This window comes from Gymnogyps californianus, chromosome Z (genome assembly GCF_018139145.2).
Source record: "Gymnogyps californianus isolate 813 chromosome Z, ASM1813914v2, whole genome shotgun sequence".
NCBI classification, from domain to species: domain Eukaryota; kingdom Metazoa; phylum Chordata; class Aves; order Accipitriformes; family Cathartidae; genus Gymnogyps; species Gymnogyps californianus.
The window spans coordinates 47,829,495-47,848,850 of record NC_059500.1 but is presented as its reverse complement, the minus strand read 5'-3'; the positions used below and the strand labels follow the sequence as shown (position 1 = coordinate 47,848,850).

Below are 19,356 nucleotides of genomic sequence, written 5' to 3'. Positions count from 1 at the left end.
AAACCAACACCTCACAGAAGCCCCAGCTGGGGCACAGGCTAGCGCCAGCCGGGGACGGCACCCCACAGATCCTTAACCCCCACCCCGCTGCCTGCCTAGAGGGGCCCCCCGAGCCAGCCCCCTCTCCCTCACGCACACCCTCCGCCTCCCCGCCGCGGGGCCCAGGCAGGCACGCAGGTGCCGGAGCCGCGGGGCCGAGGCAGCCGAGGCTGCCGACCGCCGGGCTCCCCCTGACGCAGCCCGACGGCTCCCGGCGGCCGCCGCCCGCGGGCGCCCCCTGGCCGCAGCAGCGACTCTGGGCGCGCTGCGCGCCCGCTCCCGCTCCCCTGCCCCGCCGCCGCCGCCGCCGCCGCCACCGCCTCCTTTCGGGGCGGGCCCTGGACCCGCCTGTAGGCGTTTGCGGGGGAGAAAGTAACATGGTGGCCGCTTCCTCCCCAAACAGGAGCGGCGGCGGGTCCGGCGGCTCCTGAGGAGGCGGTGGGCCCGGGGAGAAGCTCCGAGCCGGGAGCGCCGCTACCGTTGGGCGGACGAGGGGCGCCGGGTGGCGGCTGTCGGCGAGCGAGCCGGCGGCAGGTGAGCGGCCGCGGGAGGGAGGAAGGCAAGCAAGCAGGCAGGCAGGCAGGCAGGGAGGGAGGGGGCCTGACAGGCGGGGAGCGGGCGATGGACCTGGCGCCTCGTCCACCTTCCACCGCCCCCTCCTCGGGGCGCGGCAGGAAGCCGGCACTCCGGCCGGGGGACCCCTCTCCTCGCCCCGGCCCCTTCCCTCTCCTCTTCCACCTCCGGAGGAAACTTCCCTCCCCGCCGGAGAGGGAAGGAGGTTCAGGGTGTTCCCCTGGCGCCGAGTCGCTCCCTGGGAAGGGCTCCTTCCTTCCCTGCCCGGCTCCGGCAGAACTTCCGCGCTGGGGCTAGCCCTTAGCCCGCACCGCGCGGGGCCGGGAGGGCGGAGGCGCTCTTTGAGCTTTTTTATTTTAACTATTATAATGATTATTGTTAAATTCCCTGCTCCGGTCCGCCGCGGCCGTCCCTCGGGGAGCGCTAGGCTCTCCGGGCGGCGCTCGGCCTGCCGCGGCCGCCGGCGGAGGGGGACGGCGGCGGGGGGCGGCGCAGGTGGCAGGCGCTGCAGGTGAGTCCCCGGGCAGCTTCCTCCTTTATTTCTCCATTTTTCTCTCCTTTTCCATGCTCCGGCTCCTCCCCTAGGCCGCGGCGTCAGCGGATTTAACCCTTGCGGGAGACGGAGGCGAGGCGAGCTGCTGGGCAGTGCTCGGGCGGCAGCGAGGCCCCCGGGCGCTTAGGGCGCTGTGTCTGCAGTGAAGTGTTAGCGCTTCTGGGCTGTCAGGGCTTACTCTTATCTGTGCCGAAATGGAGATCGTGAACAGCGGTGTCATGGCTGTTAGAAGGATGTTTGAATAGCAGGGGTCGTCCCTCCCCTCCCTGCCTCGCGACCCGGTGATAAAGGCACCATTACTAATAGTCACGCTATGTTTTGGAAGCTGATCGTATCAGTAAGACGTTATAATACTTAAAGTTTAGTTCTGCAGATTTAAAAAAAAAAAAAAGCTAGAGCCATAACTTTTAATCAATGTGTGCTATCATCTGGGGATATCTGATGTGTCTTCGCTGCATGACTAGATAATCTGTGTAGCAACAGGATCTGATGATATGCTAGGGCCTTCATATGTCAAAGAGGGAAAAAGTATTTACAGAAGCTGTCAGAAGCTTTAAATGTGATGTAAGCTGATTAACTGTGCTGTTAATGCCAAACATGTTCTTCTGAAGTGTCCAAGCACAACTTAACATATTGTTGATGCTGCAGTCTCAGAAAGGATGCAAAAAATGAACAAAATTATATTAAATCTAAATTAAATGCCTGTTCTATACCAGTCTTTTTAATGCAAGTTTCTCTTTTGCTGTTAAGATCAAGCATGTTGCAAACATGGATTGTTGTGCTGATTTCAAACTTAATGCCTCTGGCTAAACTTTTAGATCTGTGTGAGGGCTTAGCTTGTAAACAAACAGGATGTTTGATCTTTCTTTTTTTCTGTAAGCTGTGTTAGTGTGACTTCTGGTGACTTCTGTAGTGTTTTCTTGGTGTATTACGATGTTTTTAACCGAGCTAAATTTGAGCCTGTACATGGACATGCTAGTAAAAGAAAATGATTTGCTTTTAGTTACTTTTGTTGGCTGTTTTCTTGTGTACACTAAACACAAAGTTAGTAAAATTTTTTGTGTCGCTCTTTTTAAGGTAGCATGTTAGAAGTTAAGGCAGTAAACATTCTCTGTGTTCTTGGGGAAAAAATAGTGATGGAATGCAAATTACTTCATACCTGTGTGGAAAATGAAAGGATTTTTATTTGTGTTTTTTTGTGAAAAGCAGTCATGACCAAACTTAAGTGACTCACCAGACTAGCATATATATTTCAAATGCTTAGCACAAGGGTCACGAACTAAAAAAAATCAAAACTGTTAGATAGCTTGAGAATGCTTTTATTATAAATGTGACTGTAAGTCTCTCTTAAGAATATTTTTTAATAATTGGCTGACAGGCTGCTTTTTACCGTTCCAGTGGATATGAAATGCTAGTAATGCATTCTGTCTTGAGTGGTGTAATGAAAGAGTTCAGTAGAAACCAGAAATGTAAATATTAGCTTGCCTACATGACTTCTGACTTCTATGTTAAAATGGTTACTAGCACACTTAGACACTTATTACTAGTAAAATCTCAAAAATTGGATTTAAAAAAAATATAAATTAAGACGGGCATTTTCTTAAATACTTATGGGTAAGTATAATGTTACATTTGGTTGTTCCTTCTTAGGTTAAAGTTGAGCTCTCTATAGCCCAAAGTAAACGTAATGAGATCTTCTTGGACTATGTCTTACATGTTTGTTTTCTTGTTTGAAGATTGTGTGAGGGATTTCTTTCCGATCAACTTTTGTATTTTTTTGAATGAAAGTGATCTGACTTGAGCAAAATTGGGATATCCAAATGCTGGTATGGATAATCTCCCTCTGACTCAACATGTATGAATTCTAATTTGGAGTAGCAGTGCTACATATTGTTGCAATATAGTGCTTGAAGTAGTATCTTTTTAAGCTTCGTTCTTTCTTAGGTCTACCTTTGACCAGTGGAGAATTGAATTTGGAATTCAACCTCCATATGCTTTAAGGACAAATAAGTTCTAGTGTTAGCCTTGATGCACATGTCTGGGTTTGCTTAAAATTATAATAGGAAAAAAGTCTCGGTAGAATGAGGTAGGAAAGGTATATTGCCAAAGTTAGAAGAGGAAGGTAATGTAGTCTTTTGATTGTTATGTAAGATCAGATGTCTTATTTGTTAAGCTTTCAGACAAATTTCAATGGCAGCCATATGCTAATGTTTGGTCATCATCTTACTGGTTTCATGTAGCAGTGTCTCCTTTTCTGACTGACTTAGCCTTCTGACTGAAATAACAATGAAAAGCACCTGTAACCTCTAAATCTGGCATCTTTTTTTTAAAGGTAGCTTGTACTGTAGGAATCTATCTGGTAGAACTTTATTTTTTTTCTGTGCTTGCTAGTCATCCCAAGGCATGGATTACCCACGTTCAGCATGCTGCTTTCTTGAATAATATTCAAGATACTGAAGATCTTGGTGTAGGTGACCTCTAAAATAGTTAATGGGGATCATAGTCATAGTTATTAATTTGCTTCCAATGTGACTTGCCAGATAGTTGTCCATTACTGCTTATTCGAATCTGTAAAATGAGAATCAGTTCGCTGCACTGTGCAGCATGAGACCTGCTTTCCTCCTATAGTGCTTCAGAGTGTAAACTGAAGTCTTTGGATTTTTTGATCTACTTTTGAGCTTCTGTCTTGCTACAAAAATCATCCCTCTCTCAAAGTTGTTGCCCGCGGTTATGCAGAAATTCTGCTGCTTCTTTCCTGTTGGACAAAAAAGTAGTGTTGTTGGAAATACTTCATCCCCATGATGATAATGAGAGTGCTTGCTTTCTGCAAATTTGTGGAGATAAAGGCTCACAACTCTGACCTCTGTGCAAATGGTTGTTAGAAGCGAAGTTAGTTAGTTCAAGACTGTTTCTGGACTACAGCATAGGTTCTGGTGGAGTGTGACTGTTGCATGTTCAGTTATTCTTGTAACTGTGTCTGTCACAAAATGTGCGCATACAGAATTACTTATTCTAAAGTTTCAGGAATACAGTTACACTATGCTATGCATTCCAAGCTTGAATAGAGCAGAAAGTTTTGTCTTGGTTAATATTGCACTCTAGTCCTTTGTTTCTGCTTACAGGCGCTTCAAGGGTATAAATGTGGTCCTGATGTTTATTGTTTGCTTCGGCAGACAGGAAACTTGAAAACGTTTTTCATAATAGCAAAGATTATAATGATGTTCTCTGTTTATGCATGTGATCTTTGTTTTTGAAGAGCAGCAAACTCAAGGTTGTTGATACAGAGAACAGTAAAATCATACCCATGATTTCTTGCCTAAAGATTGGCTTGCATGTCATTAAACATTCCATTTGCTTTGTTTCAGTTAAATGCATTGAGCCAGTTTTGCCTTATTCTGCTTTAATCTTCACATTTTGTGGCACTTCAGTTCCTTTCCTTTACTCTCAAAAACCTCTCTAAAGAGACTTGATGCTTTTCAAGCATCAACCAAAAGCCTGTGTTTTTCTGTCTAAAAGATGGTAAAAATAGTGTAAATCAGGGATTGACTTGCAAATTAAGTTGTTCAGTTCTGGCAGCAAAAGCTGAGTTTACAATTACCAGTCTCCAAAGTAGTAGAAGCTTTCTTCCTCTTGAAACGAAAATGTTTTCCAGTTGTGAACAAATTGCAGCTCTACTACAAAGCTTAGCCATTTTTCACCAGAGAGGCAAAGAACCCCATGTTTTTGCTTTCTCTCCGAACCTACACATTTCAGTGATAGCTTTTGCCTTTATAATTAATTACAGTCTTTGATCAGTAATGCTTAAACTGAAGTCTAGCCACTGATGCATTCTTCAGTGCTCTTCTTCCCCTTTGCAAGTCTTTCATGTTGAGGCATTGTGTGACTGGTGAAAGCAAGACTTTTTTTTTTTTTCACCTTTTTTTTTTTTTTTTTTTCTTTCCTTCCCCTGTTGGGCAACCTAGTTCTGCTATTCCTGGTCTCACGTAACATGGCTCCAGCCTTCTTTGTTATTCTCTGGGGAAGAAACTATACTTTCACCCAGATAAGAAACCTGACATAGGTAGAAGTCTTGCAAGCAAGATATCCTCCAGCCATGTCTATATAATGTGTAAACTGTGTCTTTCTGCTTTAAGAAGGGATAAAAGTGTGGTAGAAGTTGGCAGAAAGAGAACCACAACGGAGAGGAGCTACCTAGGAGCAGTGTATGAAAGAAAAAGAAGTTCAAGCACTTAATTAATGTTTCAGAAAAAGCAAGAAATCAAGGCCTCTATGGCTGTATAGTTAAGCCCTGAAACTTCTACAGGATATCCGTCTCGATCTAAGAGAAAGTTACAAAAAGGAAAAATAAGGTAAACTCCTGAGTCACAGCAACAGGTTATTCAGTTGGTTACTCTAATCATTGAATGGGATTATTGCAAAATATGAAAACCGGTGTGGCCAGTTCTCAACAGTTGATCAGCCAGCCGCCCTTGGAAATAACAGCAGCAGCTCGCCTAGACTAGGGAGTCTTTTGTATCTATGCCTTCATTGTTTTCTTGATGCTTGAGTACTCCCAGTAACGTTTTAAGTAATGAAGGACCCTAATGAGAATATAAACTGCTGGGTATCTAGGTGTAAGTGGCAGAAAATTGTTGTGTTTGAAGTTAATATGAACTTAAGTACACTGAGGTTTGGGGGTTTTTTTTTGAAGCCATAGACAATATCTTTTGCAGGTTACCTTAAAACAAATCATAAAAAATAAGCTGTGTGTTTGCCAGAGGAAATACTTTCAAGGATGTGGATAGCCTGAGAAATGTTTAATGTATGTAAAACATATGTGTCTTGTATCTGTTAAGCTTCTGAAACCACCAAAGATGTGACTGAAGAGGGATACTGATAGAAGTTAATTTTAGCCTAGGGAGACCCATCTTTCTCAGCTCCCTTCTTCCCCTGTTATCCACCGCTTACTTTTTAGGGGGTAATTCCCAATGAAAACCTGACTTCAGGTGTTCTCAATTACCATTTGAAGCTCCTCTTCCACTTCCTGTAGAAGGAACCTAGGAAAGCTAACCATGTGAGGTTAAGTTTAGTTTTCTGAATAGGTCCCACAAACATCTATGAATAAAATTTGGATTTGGCAGGAGGAGGAAGAGTACAAGTCATTTTCTTGTAGCTTTCTAAGTCATAAACCACTGTGATGTATAGATGTGGTTTGTTAATGAATGGGAGCAGTATGCCTCTTATTGGTCACATCCAGGTTTGTTTTCGGTTCCGAATATTAAAGGATGAGCAGGACATAAAAGCAAAAACTTCCTAACTGCATAAACATGTTACTGTTTTCTCAAAGTTTTGATGAAACCAGAAAGAGCAAGTCTACATGTCTCCTGTACAATGTTTACTTGACTCAAAGTGAATTCTTGCAGTTAGAATCATCAGTGAAAGACTTGAATTTCTTCCCACCTTGAATTCTTGCATAACCTTGGGGATGCATCCTTACTTAGCTTTTTTCTTTTTCTTTTTTTTTTCTTTTAGTTATGCCTTAGGCTTTGAGTAGTAATTCTCCCCGTATAGGACTGTTTATGTTTTGTTACGTGGATGAAGTATAAGCATATCACTAAAGTTTTCCAATACTAATAAACTATGTAGGCAGATTTGAAGTTATACTGATACAAGAAAATCACAAGTCGTAAACAGAACACACTTTGCAAACGAAAAATTGGTTTTGCAGGTGGTGGTGTACATACACAGGGGCTTATACCAGAATACCTATATGTCTCTGAAGAGCAGAATTCTTTAGTGCACTCCTGGCTATGCTGGTACAGTTCTCCTGGGAATAAACCAAACCTATGTTATGTATAATAAAAGGAGTATGTTGTTCAGGATTGGGTAGACCAAGTAGAAAGTTTACCTTTGAAAAAAGGCACAGTATGTGATGCCTGCTTTCTTAAAAAGGCAGCGTCATTTCAAACTCTGATATATATACTTTGTTGCATTTCTGCTTTGAACTTTTTTGTAGGCATCTTCTTGCAAGATAATTACATGTGAAAGCCTTAAGTTCCTTTGGGTTATGATGACTCATTCACCGTGAATGTAATGACTAATGTGACATTTCAGTGTATTTTAAAGAGAACAGAACAAATCCTGCACAAAGACATTTACAGCTTTTCTTCTTTCTTCTGTGAGATTCAGATGTACAGTGAAAACCTCTCCTTAGTCTCTTTGATCTAACTGATTCTGCTAGGGAAAAAAAAATCTTATTTAATAAGTCACTCCTCTAATTTTAAACTGTTTTCCTAGCTGTATTAATAGCGAGATGATGCATAAATCTGAGAAGGGAAACTGCTTTGAGCCTCAAGTGCCTAATTGTCTCTTGTACCTTTTTAAAAATCTTATCCTTAACTGGTATGCTTGCCAGATTGAATGTCTGAGTTGAAATACTTTGCATTTGAGTTGTCCAGGTTGGTAAGTGCAAAGTTATCTTATATCACTCCATTTGTATCCCTGTTCTTTTTGTCTGTATGGAGTATTGATGCTGCCCTAGATGTGTTAAAAAATGACAGAGGAAGAAGGGGGGAAAAAAAAAAGAGTATAAAGCATTAAAACTGTGCTATAGAGGGCTGTGTGATGCCCTTTCTTTTGAGCAGGGACTGAAATGCTGGTAGCCCACCTCTCAGCTAAATCCTCTGACTACGTACCTATCGTCCCACCTGCCTCTTCCCAGAGCCAGTAATACGTTCAAGTGTACAACGGAGCAATATCAGTGGAGGAGAATGAGGAGGTTCCACTACCGTATGCTTGGGAGCAGATTGTGAGGGCTGCCATACTTTTTTTTGCAAAGGGAGAAATTGTGAATTCCACTCCACCCTGTGCAGAGAAATGAATGTAGGGGTCTCAAACGTTTTGTGCATGCCACAGCAACTGAGCATTGGGTAGAGTGATGGGACTGTGCTGTTTGTGTAAGTTATGTAGGAACAAATCTTGGGAAAGGATGTCTGTTTGAATTTCCAAACAATTTGGAGAAAGCTGAGATCAGTCCTTGAAGTAAATTGAATTAATCCATTCCTAGATGGTTAAATTGGAAATAGGAATGCTAACAATTGTGAATTATGTCCACAATAGTAATAGCCTGCTTTAGGAAACCAGATTTTTCATTTCTAATGTATTACTAAATCAATAAAAACATTATGTATCAAAACATTATGTATTAAAAAAATACATAAAAACACACATGAAGAGTATTTTAAATAGGAAGACAAGTGCATGTGTTAAATTATGACAGAAATGGATGTTGCAAATAATGAAGGGTAATAACATGAAGGGCACAACAATATAAAACAGTAAATTGCCGTTGCTTTTTGCATTGCTTTCTCTTGGCACAAGAGAGAACGTGTCTTAATACTTAAATTTGCTTTCAGAATCCTACCCTAGGTAAGTTTTAGGCTCTCTGAAGGGATATTTCTCCAGATTTTTAGGCAAGTATGTTGGAGGCTGATAGTACTGTTGGCTGAAATTTAAAAAAAGATAACCTTTTCTTCGCTTCTCTCTGTTTGCATTGTAACTAAGCAGGTATACTCTTAGTGATGATCTGACTTAAACACTTCTACTGTTTAAAATCTGTAGAGTGCATCCCAGAAAATCAAGTTTCCTGTAAGTGTTTTGTCTGAGAACTCAACCAGTGTGTTGAGTAATACAGTATAGATATTCTGAGTGTTTGATGATAATATTATGAGAAGGATCAAAAGCTGTATGATGTCAAACTTCACATTTACTTGCTATCTGGTGAGTGATAAGTCTTCATGACAGAGAATCTCAGGCTTGCTATCCTTTGACAGCTTTTTTTAGTGTTGGAGGAAAATATTTATTGATAAATTTGTCTATGTAAGTAGTATCTTTCTAATATGTTATTTTTTGTGAGTATTTTCTTCAGAAGTTCATATAATACACAATTTTAATATTCTAATAATCTCACATTTGAGGTACATTCAGAACACTGAAATACGGGCTTTAATGGATTCAGATACTCAGTTCTGAATATATACGTTCAGGAATATAAGTGAGCACAGCAAGAAGCAAGGGTTGATAACAAGGGCTTTTAAGGGTTAGAAACATAAGTTTCTTTACACATATTGCAGAATTCAGAGGGAAAAAAGATTTTTTGGTTTTGTGATGAGTTTCTGTGTAAAAATCAGATATTCTGGTTGTCTCAGAAGTGACTGAAAATTTTAACAGAAAAGAAACAAGAAAATACAAGTCAGATTTTCCACAGAATGACAAAATTTTATTGTCTGTGGATAAAAATAAACTTTGTCAGTACAAACTTAAGCAATATTTTTATGTTTATTCTGGAGCAAGAGTTGTAGTCATGAGTTTCAATCACTTTACATGTATGCTTTTGCAGATACACAGTCCACTTGACTTTTATTTGTGAATGTTTTTCCATTTCCGTACTTTTAATATTAGGATAGCTTTACTATCCTTTAGGTGGCTTTGGTCCGTTTTCTTCTGGCTTTTGGAGGTGTGACTGGACTGGGGTGTGGTTGCATGGGTCCTCTTGTGAATATTCTTTAAAATAAATTAGAAGAGACATGGAGGCAATTGTTGACAGTTAATGCACTTTCTTACTATGATCCATTTTTCTATTAGCCTTTATCTAGGAATGGGAAGAGAAGCTAAGATACTAAGCAAAGACCTTGTCTTTAGAAAGTTTTGCTAAAACATTTGACAATACAGAAAACACTTACGAAAGTTGAGGGCATAAGTCTTCAGGAACCATACTGCTGCCTAAGCTTTTTACATGTGATTTATGTTTGTAGTAACTTCATTGCAAGGTGACCTGCCAAGTGACTGGTGTAGAGGGGTTAGTCGGAGGCCTAGCCTGCACGCTTTCCACATTTGCTGCAGATGCTGCTGTGTGCACCAGGTATTCCTGGTGCAGCATAAAGAGCAAAAAGACAGTTCCTCCTGTAAGGTTCTCACTGCTGCAGCGTAAGACCAAAAGCATGAATATTCTAAGTGCTGTCAAGCCTGTGGTTTGGACTTTTTAAAGCCATCTTGGCAAAAGAGAGTTTCTTAATGAGGAGTTGGCAAGAGGATTAAAATACAGACTTCTGAAGTGTTAATAAGCTCCTGCCAAGCTTGAAAAGCAGCCGAGAAAGAATGAAAATGCTGACATGAAACTGAGGGATTTGAGGCTGGTGTCATAGGCCAACCAGAAATGGGAGTCATCCTCTTGATAGTCAGGAAAGGTGTTCAGTGGGGTGGGGATAGGCTGTGAGGCTCTGAAAGTGTTGATGAAGCAGCCTGTGTTTGATGTGATAAAGCTGTCAATGGAGAGACCTACAGAGAAGAATGTCTTCCTGCAGCATTTTTTTTCCCGAAAGATAAAAATGAGGAGAATCATGTTCCTCAAAAACAGTGAATGGGTTTTCCAGTCTGGATTTGTGGAGCCCTTAGGAGACGATTTCAAGCAGCATATGGCTGATTGTATTGTAGGCAGCTAACAAAAATTAAATCAAAGCATGATTCTGTGATCTGGCAAATCTGTCACTGGAGATTCTGGCAAAGTAGTTTCAATGCTAATACTTAACTATTTCAACGCTTAGCAGAGAGAGCAACAAGAAAGAGAATATCTCAAACTCTTACAGCTTACTTTGAGTAACCTCTCAGCTGGACTTGAAACAGAACATCTTTTCTTCTCTCCTTTGACCTCTCAAAACCAAAACATAGTACGGCCTCACCCCAACCAAAAAAGGGCACCAAGAAAACTACGAAAAGCAATCTAGGAGATTTGGGCTCCCAGAAGGCACTTAACCACTGGACTATTGTCTCTTGACTTTTTCTTCACTGTTTTATTTTTGTTTCAGCTACTATATTTGGCTTTGTTCCAGTGGAGTTTCCAGTTACAGAAAGAGTTCTCTGACAAAGAATGTTTCCAGGGCTGCAGATGTTTCACTCATTACATAATACTGAGCATGGCTAACCTTTAAAGCTTGCAACTGGGGCAGTAAGTGCATTTTATAAAGTACTTCCCTTGCTCTGAGAACCATTATTATTATTATTTAATTTTCTCTCTTCGACTACTTTCTTTGCAGCCTCTGGAGTAGTTGCCATCTTCTATTATGTGAAAGAACAGTTTGCGTACAACACTGATGAAACAAGATTAAACTGGTTTATTAAATCAGCGTAGCTGGACTGCTTGCACATTATCATTCTTCCATTCTCACATCTTTTCCATTTCTGTTTTCTGTCCTTGGCGATAGAACTTAGTTTACTGGTACCAAACTTGCCTTCATTGATTCCAGCTGCTTCTCCTCCAGACTCTGTAGGTCACTTCACAATTTGGTTTTTGGCCTCACATGTCTGTAACTGCTCCAATTTTTATACCATTGGACAACTTGAAATTACTGTACAATAGGAAAACCTGAACTGTTGAATATGGTAGAGATACTCTGGAGTTGGGTTTGTTTTTTTGTTGTTTTGTGTTGGTTTTATTTTTCTTTTTTTCTCCACTTAGGATTTTTCGGGGGGGGGCATTTTCATACTCCTGAGCATCCTGGATTACTGGGTCCATTAACCTAGTGATATTTTCAGTCATTTATAATTCATAAGTAGCTGTTCAAATTGCTATTGCAAAACTTTGCTTCTGAAAGCTGTTATGTTTGATAAAACCATTTATATGTTAACATTATTGTGCCACTGTTTTATAGCAATGGTAACTGGGTTTGCTGACTATTAGAAAAAAATCAGACTAAAAGCACAGTTCTGCTTCCTAAGACAGAATCTTAAATTGTTAGTAGTTTGCTTTCGTGTCTTTTCTGAATAATTCCAATTTAATAAATATAAAGATGAAAATTTGTGACTCATTTCCTCCCTTCCTTTGATAACTTTTGCTCCAGCAATCCAAGGAATTGCATACAGGACAGGAAACATAGAAAATGCAAAGAAAATTCAGAGTAATGGAGAACAAGAATATATTTTGTTTAAGGGCGAAATTGTTTTAAAATGTTCTCCATTTGTTTCTAAAACAGGTCTGAAAAGCTGTAAGGCTTCTCAGTAACAAAATTGATGCTTAAGTGGCAAACTGTATATGCCTTACAAAACTAGAGAATTGCTATGTAATTATCTCTTATTACGATACTGGATTTGCAAAAATCAGTTCATTTCCTCACCACCGCTTCTTCCTATGAAGCACACTATTGCATCATTTCAAAGCCCACGGTTTGAAATTGAAAAGGAAAACTGTGTTGGAATAATACAGACACCTGTTTCCCATTATATGAATGGTGTATTTGTTAGTGGCTCTCATGAAAATGTCAGTAACAAATCGCCAGAGAGGTACCAAGTATCTGTCTTAGTCAAGTTTTAAAGAACTATGGATGTCTTTAGCTGTCATAGAAGTCATAGTTAAAAGTGTGAAAAAGATCTTTTTGTTTCCCGCCTGTGGTGTTTTAGCCTTTGATCTTTGGGTTTTAAGTATATCTGTTAATTTAATGTTAAGATTTTTTTATTTAATCGATTCATAAAATAAAGTTTGTTTTTCAGCATTAACTGTAGAGCTGTGTTTGACATTTCAGGAGCTTAAAGCAGAAGTGATTTTGTTCTCAAACATTCACAGTTTGCAGGACTGGTGCTCTGAAAACTTTTTTGTACGGGGGGGGGGGGGAAGGCATCTGTTTCATCGAATTTTTTCTAGGCTTGGTGCCTTTGCTTTCATAGGAATTTCTTACCTGAAGTGATTTGATGTGATATTTCTGCTCCTTTCCTACTGTGGTGCCCTAATCTATTTGGAAGGCTTTAGAAAACTTTCCCACCAAGCTGATTACATTCATTTTATGCCTGATTTTTGTGTTCAGATGCTGTCAGGAAACAGTCTAGTACACAAACAGCTAGTACAGATTCAACATTTTTTCTTTGAATATGTGCAAATTTGCAACAATTTAGGTATCTGACACAAAAAGCCAGTTTAGATTATTTGCAGTACCGGATCTTGATACTACTAGTTTTCTGGATGAAGTTCAATTAACTGATAAAAGCCATCGTGTAGGAATACTTCATTAAATGTAATTGGCAAGCTATTTATCTTTCACCTTGTCCTTAAGTTTATTTTTCACAATGTTACAGACCTCTATAAGATAATCAGCTTGTAGCTTGTAACCTATTTCAATTGTGCAACAGTTACATTCTCAAATGTTTACTTGAAAACTGCTATGAAGGAATGGTCCTGTATTTGCATTTGTGCATGTTCAGACCCAGTCGCAGGTGGCATCCAACCACTCTTCTTCCACAGCTCGTTGTGTTAAGACAGGTAGAAGGTGGGCATTGCATGTCTGTGAAGTCATTTTTGCAACTCTCGTTTTTCTGATACTCGTGTGATTTGGTCAAGTGACTGTGACTGTTACTTCATTTCATAATTTATGACAATGTGATATGCTTTCCAAAAAAGAAAGTCTTGAAATGCACATCTAGGAATTCTTTTTCTCTTGTTACTGACTAACTGTGGCTAATAATCTGTGGACTGGGTTGGTTGGTTTTTTTTTCCTGTTTTAGTCCTGTTCAGTGCTAATGGTATGCTTGAAGTAATGTTGCCTTACCTTGTCTCTTGTTGTGGTGTGTGTGTATATATATGCATGTGTATATATTCATGGTATATTCTTACACATAGTAAAATGTGCTTCATAGAACTCATATATAGACATGTCCATGTAACTTCGCTGTGTGTTGCTAATGACATCTTAAGCGTTTGATAACCTCCTTGGTTCATCTGAACTCGTTAAACGTTGTTTAATAGTCTAGTTTATAATGTTCCATTCTGTAGTAATTTTAAATCATCTGTGATGCATATGCAAGGTCTGATTTCTGCTGTCCTACATGCACCACACTGAAATGCGTAAGCTGGAGTTGCACACTTACCTGAGTAGAAATGAGCTTGCTTAAAAGTCACTATGGTATGGACAAGCATACTGATGTAAGCAATAACAGTGAAGATATGCTGGAACGGACAAGCAACTGGAGTGCAAGCTCTTTGGGAACGCTGTGTGTATACTCCAGTATGTTCTGGTTGTTAAATGGCAATATTGAGACTGTCTTTACATATGCGGCTTACATTTAAGTCTGTGTGGGTATATTCTGTGTTTTAAAAAACAGTCTAAATTTTCTATTGCCAAACGTAGTCCATTATTGCATTGCTCGTTGCTTTAGAAAGTGACTTCAAGTATTAGCTTCCAGGTCTTGAAATCCAGTTAAATAAAGACAAAATTTGAAGCAATTAGAACAAAAGCAATCATTCTGATTTATTGAATACGGTTAACATTGAGAACCACTGTCGTGGTTTAACCCCAGCTGGCAGCTAAGCACCACGCAGCCGCTCGCTCACTGCCCCCCCCCACCTGGGATGGGGGAGAGAATCAGGAAAAAACCTTGTGAGTTGAGATAAAGACAGTTTAATAGGACAGAAAGGAATGAAAAACAATGATAATGATGATAATAATAATATGACAATAGCAATACTAAAAGGATTAAACTATACAAAGCAAGTGGTGCACAATGCGATTGCTCACCACTCGTTGACCGATGCCCAGTTAGTTCCCGAGCTGCGATCCCCCATCCCAGTTAACTCCCCCCAGTTTATATACTGGGTATGATGTCATATGGTATGGAATAGCTCTTTGGCCAATTTGGGTCAGCTGTCCTGATGGTGTCCCCTCCCAGCTTCTTGTGCCCCTCCAGCCTTCTTGCTGGCTGGGCACGAGAAGCTGAAAAATCCTTGACTTAGTATAAACACTACTTAGCAACAACTAAAAACATCAGTGTGTTATCAACATTCTTTTCCTACTAAATCCAAAACACTGCGCTATACCAGCTACTAGGAAGAAAATTAACTCTGTCCTAGCCGAAACCAGGACAACCACCTTCACTGTGTTCTTTCTGTTGCTATGAATACAAGGAAATAGTTTTTTTAAAAAAAAAAAAGCCGAAGAAAGCACTATTGTTGATGTATTTCCACTAATGTGAAGCTTTAAAAAATAGTATTCATAGTATTAGTACTATTATATCCAATAGTAGTTTCAGTCCTTTAGCATTTGTATTTAGATTTGATTTTTATAAACAGTTCTAGAGACAAAACTCTTAAGTGTCCAAATCCTCACTGCTGGTAAAACTTGCTAAGTTCAGGCCTTCAGCTTCTACCTTCTCAAGTCCCAAGTGACTAAACTTTATTGTTCTGATTTAAGATCGCCTGTTTCTGCAAAAAATTGTCTTTTTTTTTAATCATTGTCATCAGTTTCTTCGCACCAACTTTGTCATGTCTTTACCACTGTTGCAAAATACTACATAATGATTTTTTTTACCAAGGCCTGTAGTGACAGGATAAGGGGCAATGCTTTTAAACTGAAAGAGGGTGGGTTTGGTTTGGACATAAGGAAGACATTTATTACGATGAGGGTGGTGAGGCACTGAAACAGGTTGCCCAGAGAAGTAGTGGATGTCCCATCCCTGGAAGTGTTCACAGTCGGGTTAGACGGGGCTTTGAGCAACCTGATTTAGCGGAAGATATCCCTGCCTATGGCAGGGGAGTTGGACTAGATGATCTTTAAAGGTCCCTTCCAACCCAAACCGTTCTGTGATTCTGGTATTTGGAATGTGTGCAGAAAGAAGGGGGACATGCTGAAGGCTTAATGCAACCTAGCTGTATCTCTTTGCTGTGTATGACAGTGATTTAGCTTCTTCAAACATGTCTTTAAAGGCATTTACAAATCTTGTTTTAATTTCTTTCCACTTTCAGTTTTAATGAATAGCTGATACTGCTTTATCTCAAGAAGTATGCTGTCTTGTTGGTTACTTATTTTAACTGTCTAACATGTGTATGCATGTTACATAATGCTTTTAATGTGAATCAGGGACATTTCCAAAGTCACTCCTTAACGGAAATTCTGCACTGATTGCTGTGGTATAAAATCAAGATTTAACAAGCATCATTGAAGATTCTTTTATACAAAGGGGAAACAAATTGTTCTTCCCATCTCTTCACCAATAACGTTATTTAATCTCAGCACAAGATAAAAGAATGGTCTGTGTGAATAAAGAATCAGACCTCTCCCTTCTCTACCACAGCAAGGAAAGTTTCTTTCTGAATTTTCAGAAAGGTAAACAAACTTTGTTTACCCTTTCTCTCTTCTGAGTACATTGGAAATAATAGAGAAGTTGCATGTATAAAGACTTGGTCACATAGCTTATTAAGTTATGTATTGGGGAATGAGATGCTTGTGGTAGTCCTTGTGTTGTCTATGAAGTTTTGCCTAGCGCAGTGGTTGAAAAACATAATAATGCTTCTCTCTTACTCGGATTGCAGCCACTAAATTTTCCAAGTGTTGCAGATGACCTCCTGACACACTGTCTTGTATCCATCCAGTAGAGTCTTTGTCTTTTAAATTAGTTTAGCAAATCCAGTGTCTTCCCTGATCTTTAGGCCAGTTTATTTTAGGAATAAATCTCAGAGCAGAATGCATATACGTTTTTCTTTTAACTTCTTTACTGCCAATAGCGAAGTATAATTCACTTGAAAAACAAAGCATTTGTGTAGAAGTCCTGAGTTGTGTTTAACATGTACCTTGCTTAAAAATGTTAACTGTGCAGGCTGTTTACAAGATAGATGGTTCAGCCACAGTGCACAAAAAGTGCTGAAGTTATTATTCAGTCTGGAATAAAACTTATTTCCTATGCAGTCTGGTTACAAAAATATTTTCAGTTATGAGGAAAGTATCCCATCTTGTCTAAGTTCTTCAGTCATCTGTGTATGCATGCTGTAGGCTTCCACACAGCAAGTACTTTGTAAGTAGTAGTTTCCACACATTGTAGTTTTTGGACATTGTCAGTATCTGAAAGAAGATGCAAGTGAGTTTAATAAATTGCAAAGTCATGTGTTAGCCATTAATCACTTGCAAAAATGCCTTTATAATTTCAGTTCTTTGACCATCAGTTTACCAGTATTTTCAGTTAAATAGATTTCTGGACTTTGATTATATTGAAAATAGGCTGAAAAAGCTCTTTATGGCTTTATTTTTATTTGTGATTTAGGGTCAAGAATATCTCAGTCCTGAGTCTTCATGTGGGTAGTGAAGGAAGAGGTCACCGATTATAAGAAAGAGTTGGTCTTTCTCATAAACTATCATTAGAAAGCCATCTGCTTTTTCAAGGGAGCATTGTATAAGATAATAGTTACTTCACTGCTATTTACTGCAGTGTATGTTTCTTCAGTTGCAGGAAGATTGTGTTTTGTCTATAAAACTGGCTGCCATCTCCCTGATGTTGGGCTTTTACTGATCTGATTTAATTTCTTTCTAGTGGACAGTTGCTTAGAGCAGAATGTTGACACTGGTGAGATTTTTATAAACTAAGTTCAACTCTATTTTATAGACTTTTGCTATGTGAAAAAAAAAAAACCTTGAGAAGAACTTTTTACATTAATTTTGTGTATAGTATGTAGTGAGTTTTCTTTGCAGGTAGTAGAGTGCTCAGAGATGAGGAAATAAGAGGCTTTTAAGACCAACTTGGTTTTTCTGGGTAAAGTTATGCTAGTTGGCCTCCTAAGCCTTATGCTTATTTTTTTTTGAGAAGATGTAAGATCAGCACTCCAGTTAGGAGTGAACTGAAAAAAGCTTTGGTATCTACACACACTCTTGACGTAAATTTATTTTATTCTTTGTGTAAATTGAGATACCAGCATTTGTGCTACTTCTTTCCAGAAGTTGAAAGGAACAAGAAAGTACTCAAGGATTTGCCTGCACATAAGCCTTAAAAATAACTACCTCTGAACCCACTCTATGGGTGGTTATTCTTACTCTGGAGTGAGTGCGTACACACAGGTTTCCAAGAATACCTTCTCCTTAGTAGTGTCAGGTGTAAGTATGGCATTTGTATGTAGATTATCAGATTGGAGTTTGTGACAAACCCTTTCCCTTGGTTGCTGCTGTATGCAGTTTTATAAAGCTTATATTTCCTTTTCTTTAAGTCCACTTGCCAAGAACTGCATTTACCTGTACCATTTGTTTCTAGACTTACGCTGGCTTTCCAATCTAATTTTAGAGGATAATTGAACGCTTATCATATTTTTAGGATTAGGACAGATCTGTACTTAGAATTCTAGACTTCTGTGATTTTATCACGGGTTCAAAGGGAGATAGCATAAATTACACCATGACTTTTTAGGAATGAAAGACTTCAATAATGAACAGCTCCTCTGCGAAAATGGCCTCTTTTCTCTAATAGGATGAAAGGTCCTGGAAAGTGGAGGACAATGTTTTATTTTCTCCACTACTTTTTTTTTAGCGGGACTAAACTGTGCATTAGAGGTTGGTTCAGAAGTGCCCAAGTTTCTTTGATTCAGCATGGTAGGCCCGTGTGGTATTGGGACCGTGTTGTGTAGTGATAGCAGTTTGGTCCTGAAAATAAGATGGCTGCAAAAGTTCTGTTGATAGGCCAAAAAAGGGACTGTAGTTGGAGGAGCTTGTTAGAATTATATGGCTACGTTGCTTGTGGTTTCTGAGTTGGTGCTGTGTCTGCTCTGCACAACATTATTTGGCATATTAGTTATGCTGATGTCCAAAGTGTTTTTAAAATGCTTTCTGAAATACTTGAAAACTTTTAAGACTATGCACGCTGCCTGCCAGATCACCCTCCTAGCGTCATTTCCAAAGTCTTTTTCAAAAATGAAGGAGGTGGCCTAAACATTTGACAAGGTTAATGGATCTTGCATCTCAGATCCTATTTTCAGAACAGACTTTTCTTTCAGTGAATACTATCTTCAAATAAAACACTGAAATGAAAGGCTGAAATCATACTTTCTGACTTTCTAAAAAGGTTTAAAAAAATTGCACATCATGCATGTTTTCTCATAGCAAGTTTCTAACATTTAACAGTATCAGAAAATAAGTGCAAATTTCTGGGATATTAAGGTTTTAGCGTACTAATTTTGCTGGTATTCCTTTCTGCTGCATCTGTGTCTTTACTTTAGATGAGCAGATAAGCACTTTCCTGTAATGCCACACTTGAGAAATGAAGTACTGCTCACCATACTTATGTTATGGAGAATGCTAAGCAAATGTTACTTGACTACAAACAGCCAGTGCAGTGGTAAAGCAAATGATCTCATTAATGAATTTAAATGGAGGAGTCTTGGGAAAATAGTTGTGTGTTTAACAATGTTAAGATAAATATTT

At 39.5% G+C, this 19,356-nt stretch overlaps 1 protein-coding gene across 1 annotated transcript in view; it reads left to right on the top strand.

Moving 5' to 3' along the window:
- The first annotated feature begins 527 nt into the window (after positions 1-527).
- Positions 528-19,356, top strand: part of DENND4C (DENN domain containing 4C) — a 77,485-nt gene continuing 58,656 nt past the window's right edge. The window contains exon 1 of the mRNA XM_050913750.1: positions 528-573. The gene's annotated coding sequence lies outside the window, so the exon portion shown is untranslated. The remainder of the gene's footprint in view (positions 574-19,356) is intronic.